The following is a 5968-nucleotide window of genomic DNA, read 5'->3' as shown; positions in this document are numbered from 1 at the left end:
GTTTCAGGTTGATAACCTTTCAGACAGAATTATTGCATATGCCAAATTCTGTTCTTTGTTCGAGATGTAGTGATAAGGATGAAAGAAGACATGCTCTGGCAATTGAGATTACATCAGCTGACCCAATGTTTAAAAAAATGCAATTGCCTGAATTATCGCTACCAAGGCGTTCAGCTCACTTCAAATGAGATGGTGCAAATCTTTACCCTTTGTGGGGAAGGGGGTGGTGGAGACGTGACCACAAGTGCAAACAGTATGTGCGATCTGGTCAATCTCATTGCCCACCACTCCTGGAAGCAGATTGGAGGCAACCACAGGGCCGGTCAGTTACCAGGGTGGCCTGGTTAAAGAACCTGTATTGGTCATCTGGAACATCATCTTAATTGCTAGGTTATATTTTCAGCCCTTACTCTTCATCTTACTCTATGCCCCCATAGCAAATCAATACCAACTCTTCCCCTCCATTTGCTGCGTGGAGTGCAGTGTTTAGCTGTGATCCATTCGTAGTTGGATGCCATTTTTAGGTATACCTGCAGTCCCTGGCATGCCCTCCTACATTCCTCAATAAACCAGATTTGGTTTTCCTGCTGGGCTTTTACAGTAATTAATAATAATGACTTCTTTGTCACCATTAGACTCATTGGATCCAAATTTATTAATTGAATACAAATTTCGCAATTTGCCATGAGCCTCCAGATTACTGGTACAGTGATATTCCCACTACTCCACCACCTCCCATACCTGTTTAGGTTAAGTACTGGTTTAACTATTGAATTGTAAATGTGCAATAATGAAATCATCTAAAGTTTTAGATATGCTTGAAGACTAGAGATGGCCCAAAATGTGTCTATAAGTTACGTCTTCACTTTGTTAACTATCAACCTAAGTTTTTAAGTTTGTCTCTGTTCCCTGCACTCAGTCTAGACAGATAAAAGTCAGTTGAATTGTACATAAACTAGCATTTATGTCTTCATGCAACATTAAGCATATATTCTGTAATTAGTTAGCTTAATGAGGAATATGAAGCTGTGGAAACATTGAAAAGTGATTTTGTTTAACATGTGATATGGAAGATGGATATGGCAAATGGGTGGATAGATGTGTGTAGCCATTAGCACAGTGTATGACAACAGTAAATAAAGCAAATGGGAAATTGGACTGTTTAGCCAGAGGAATAGAACAGAAATCTTATGAAGTGATTCAGAATTTGTATCAGGTACTACTCATGCCTGACTTGGAAATTAATATGTAATCCTTGTTATCATATTTATAAAATGTCCAGACATCAGAAAGGGTGCAGTAAAGGACTTCTAAATGGGTAGCTAGCTTTAGCCATTTGAGTAATCATGAGTGGAAGCAGCAGAAACAGAGAGTATTTACACCTAAAAGAAAGTATCTAGGGTTATCTTGTTCAAGCGTCCAAAATCCTAATGAGCACAGATAAAGTTAACATTAGTACATTTCATGTGGTCATAGATTCTACAAGGGAGGAATAGACACAAATCTAAGTGATAGAAGGTATACATAAAGTTTAGATACAACGCATTTTGCAAAAGAGGTGAATGCATGGCAAGGACTACTTTAGAGGCAGTAGTTGTCACATCAATTTCAAGAAGGGTAGATATGGAGCTGGAAAAACTTATTTTGGAAGGACATGAGGTGTATCATAATATATGATATTTCTTATATATTAGGATCAGCCAGATGGAAATCTTTTTGAATTTGGCTGGTAGGTTAATGTGTTCTAATGTTAGTACCTGAAAATACAACAAGAGCAATGTTAATTTAATCTACTAGGTGAAAAACTGAGAGAGTGCATTAATTTTCACACCCTGTCGAATTTTCTTTTTAATGAAGCCTTCATACATTAACAATAAAAACAGAAATCGCTAGAAAAGCTCAGCACGCACAGCAGCATCCATGGGGAGAAATTAAAGTATACATTAAAGTTGGATGTGTCCAAATCATGCGGCAATCTTATTCACCAATTTACCCTCAAGGGGTTAAGTTAACATTTTCTCAAGGAATTTGGTAAGAAGGTATTCGGTTGGCAAGAGAAGATTAATTTGGATGTGCTTGCAACAATAAGGACAAAATGCCATTACAGCTTCAAGGGTCAAATCAGATCAAACAGTAAGTTGTAAAATGGCACAATCAGGAAAAGAAAGGGTTAGATTATGTAAATGACATGGTTTATCTTGAAGGAAATTACAAAGTAGGCTATCATGGTCGCCCAAATGTTGGATTGCATCTGATTTTAAGGTGTGGATGGGAGCAGGGCTGCAAACCAACTGCTGATTCGTTACCACCATTTTGTGCAATACTCTGAATCAAATTCAAGTACATTAGAACAATATCCTTCATGATTCAAGTTAAAGGCCATGTCAGAAAACTGAGTATAGAGCCCCATAACTGGAAGGCCCATGAATCTGGTGTACTAATCCAGTTACTTGTGCATTTATTCGCATAGTTTGATACCATTCAAAATCAGCCAATGTTTGATCCAGTTGTTTGATACAAAGAGACCACATGGACAGTTGATGTGGCAAATGGAAAATTTCACATTGCAACATGAATATTTTCTGAGGTTGATATATTGTTCATTAAACTTTAGCTTGTAATTTGTTATATGCAGCATCTAATACCATTCTGGTTTCACATCAATAATTTCTCTCATAGATGAAAAGCTTTCTACAAAATAAATTATTGAGGAAAGACCAGATACCTGATTGTTCGCAGAAACTGCAGTAAATATCTTGCATTAATTATGTCATGGAAAATACATATTTTCTTGTAACTGCAATTGTTTTTGTAAACATTATAGAGCTTAAAATTGATCATCTCATTTTTCCTGTTAACTTTATTCCATTCCTATATAAAATAGATGAAAATATAGTATATTTCTATCATAAGTAGAGGGATTTCTCAAAATCTTCATAAGAGATACTTAAGTTACTGGTCAGTCATAGCTAAGAGATTTAACAAGGGGTTCAACAGAAGAGCCATGTGTCCCACAAGAGGAAATATTTGCACAGCTGTGGGGAAAGAGCAGAGGAGTAATTTGGGTAGTTCTTGCAAAGAATAGGCATAATGAACCAAATGGCCTCCTTCTGTGTTCTATGACTCTGTGTTCTGATTTGGTATCCAAAAGTGCTAACGTGTGAAAAGTATTTTGTTTCCTTCCAATCCACAGTTTAGGATATATGAATATGCAAAAGCATTTCCAAATGTGCTAATCTAATTAGAGGGACAAGGCCTCTCAATGTAACCAGCCAGTGAAAAAAGCAAAATGCATATCTTATTCAAATTGTGCTGGAATCTACAAGGTTTTTTTTAATTTTTGCTTTGGCCAGAATTGCATGGAAAGGGGAAACTGCAGCACGAAATTTTACATCTAATGTAAAAAGAAATGCTGAAAGTTATTTTATGTTTCAGTGACTTTGAGTGAATACTGCTAGAACTGTCATTCTGTACCATTGTTATCATCAAACGTGTTACAATTTGTAGATAGTATCTACTCAGGGTCATAAGTCTCTGCATGGGTCATCATGTGACTGAACAGTCCGGTTGGGGCACATAAGACATGAAGTCCGCAAATTGCGTGGGATCTGGAATGTAAATTTGCTTCCCTTCCTTTCCTTCTCTGCTCCTGCTCTGCACAACATTGCCAAGTTGTAGCCATTTTACCTCGTCATCAAATGAAAGCAGCATGTTTATTTATACAGGATCTCTTCTCAAGAAATGTTTGCTTGGTCTGCCTTCAGATCAATTAAAGAATGATTTGTGCAAAACGCACAGATATTTGGTTTGATCACAAGGAGATGCTGCTGTAAAGCTCACTGGGTTACATTCCTGCACAAATCAACTTCCACAAAATACAAGTTTTGAGAGTGACTGGCTCCTGAACATCCACAGCAGATGCGAATTTGCAACAGTGCCAGTGCAAAGTACCGCTAAATTTATGTAGTGCAATTGCAGAATTAAGGTTGGATCTGAATCAAAATGAAGTGAGACTTGCAGTTACAGATTTAAGACTCATTTATAATGTGGCCCTAAATTTCCATAGCTGCTCACTGCTCTTCATTTATAACTTTGATGGAAAAAGTTTTACACCAAAGTTACAAATGAAATTTTCATGTAAACACCTGGTCCACAACTTCAGCATCAACACAAAGTAAAACTGCTTCACATTGTTCTAAAATTGCAATTAAATTCATTCTGAAGCATAACCAAGAAAACTGGTGATCCTTTTCCATTCAGCTCCTGAGTTAGTGTAAGTTGTGACAAAAGCATCCTATCATTCAGAGTACATTAGCAAGGAAAGGTTACTTAATAATGGCAATTAAAATCTAATCAGTAACAATTCATATTTTGCAATGTTCAATCATAAAATCTTCTGGAAGATGGAAATTATCCTAATTAGTACATAACCATATGTGTCTAGAAGAGTTAAACTAACCCTGCAAATAGATAAGGTTAAGACATTACGCAGACCTTATCCTACTGTCATTAATATTTACATAGGTACCATTTATTTGACCTGACATTTCTTAGGGTCCATTCAGAATGTTATTCGGACATATCACATACGAAATATGCAAAAATAGGAAAGCAGACGAATGTCAAATAGCTGTTGAATCTCTTTCAACGAAGTAAGCTGACTGAACCTTCTGTACCCATCAGCAGGCATGCAATCACTCAAAAAATTAGAAAGAACGTCTATAAAAGGCTAAAATACTTCAAGATAATTACAGGTGTCGGTGATTAATCTGTTCATACACACTTCTGTTTCGATTTGAACCCGGGAAGGTAACACTACCACTGCATCACAAGAGCCCCTTTCAAGAAATTTATATAATTATGTAATTTGCTGTCTTCTGAACTGATAAAAAAAAGTCACAGAAAGCAACAGTGACCATAGAATACAATACTGAACATATCACCTAGTTTTCACAGTTATTTTAATCAACCTGTGTGGACAAGTTATGTCACATCTCTAGGGCTGATGGGACTTGAATTTGGATCTTCTGACCCAGAAGTAGGGACATTGCCATTGGGCTACAAGACCCTAACCTACTTATTCATATGCTATCCAGCTTTTTCTTGAAAACGTGCATTGAGTTTGCATTCACTGCATAAGATGACAAAGATCAATGATCCTCTATGAAAAGAGAAAAGCCCCAGTATCTAAGCTAATTAGCCAATCAGGAGGCTGGATAAACACAGCAAGCCTAGCAGCATCTGGAGCAGAAGTCAACATTTCAGGCATTACTCTTCTTCAGGACTAGATGTGGGGGTGGGGGGAGCAGCAGATATAGGAAGGTAGGGAAGAGGGTAGTGGAATGGTGGTGATAGGTGTCCACCTATCACCACCATTCTGCTACTCCCCCCTTTATCAGCAGCTCCCCGCTATCCGACATCCAGTCCTGAAGAAGGGTAATGCCTGAAATATTGACTTCTCCTTCTCCAGATGCTGCCAGGCTCACTGTGTTCTTCCAGCCTCCTGTTTGTCTACCATGGATTCCAGCAACTGCAGTTTTTTTTGTACCTACTCTAGTTCCCAGCTCCTGCAGCTTAAACATAAATACTATTCAGGGGTCTGATTTAAGAAGGCTCATCCATATAAACATGATCCCAAATGAGAGTACCATTTAAAGTATCTGACATATGAGCATTTCCTCTATTACAAATGGATGTTTTTTATATTATCTTGAATTGTGTACTTACTTGAACACAAATCACATTTGACTGCAAGATAATAAAGTGTGAGGCTGGATGAACACAGCAGGCCAAGCAGCATCTCAGGAGCACAAAAGCTGACGTTTCGGGCCTAGACCTTTTTCTGATGAAGGGCCCAGTCAAAACATCAGCACTTCCTGCGGTTGCAGGGGAAGGTGCCGGGTGTGGTGGGTTTCGAGGGGAGTGTGGAGCGGACAAGGGTGTCGCGGAGAGAGTGGTCTCTCTGGAA

The sequence above is a fragment of the Stegostoma tigrinum genome, chromosome 26 (genome assembly GCF_030684315.1).
Source record: "Stegostoma tigrinum isolate sSteTig4 chromosome 26, sSteTig4.hap1, whole genome shotgun sequence".
NCBI classification, from domain to species: Eukaryota; Metazoa; Chordata; class Chondrichthyes; order Orectolobiformes; family Stegostomatidae; genus Stegostoma; species Stegostoma tigrinum.
The sequence above is the reverse complement of the archived record's forward strand: the minus strand, read 5'-3'. Positions refer to the sequence as shown.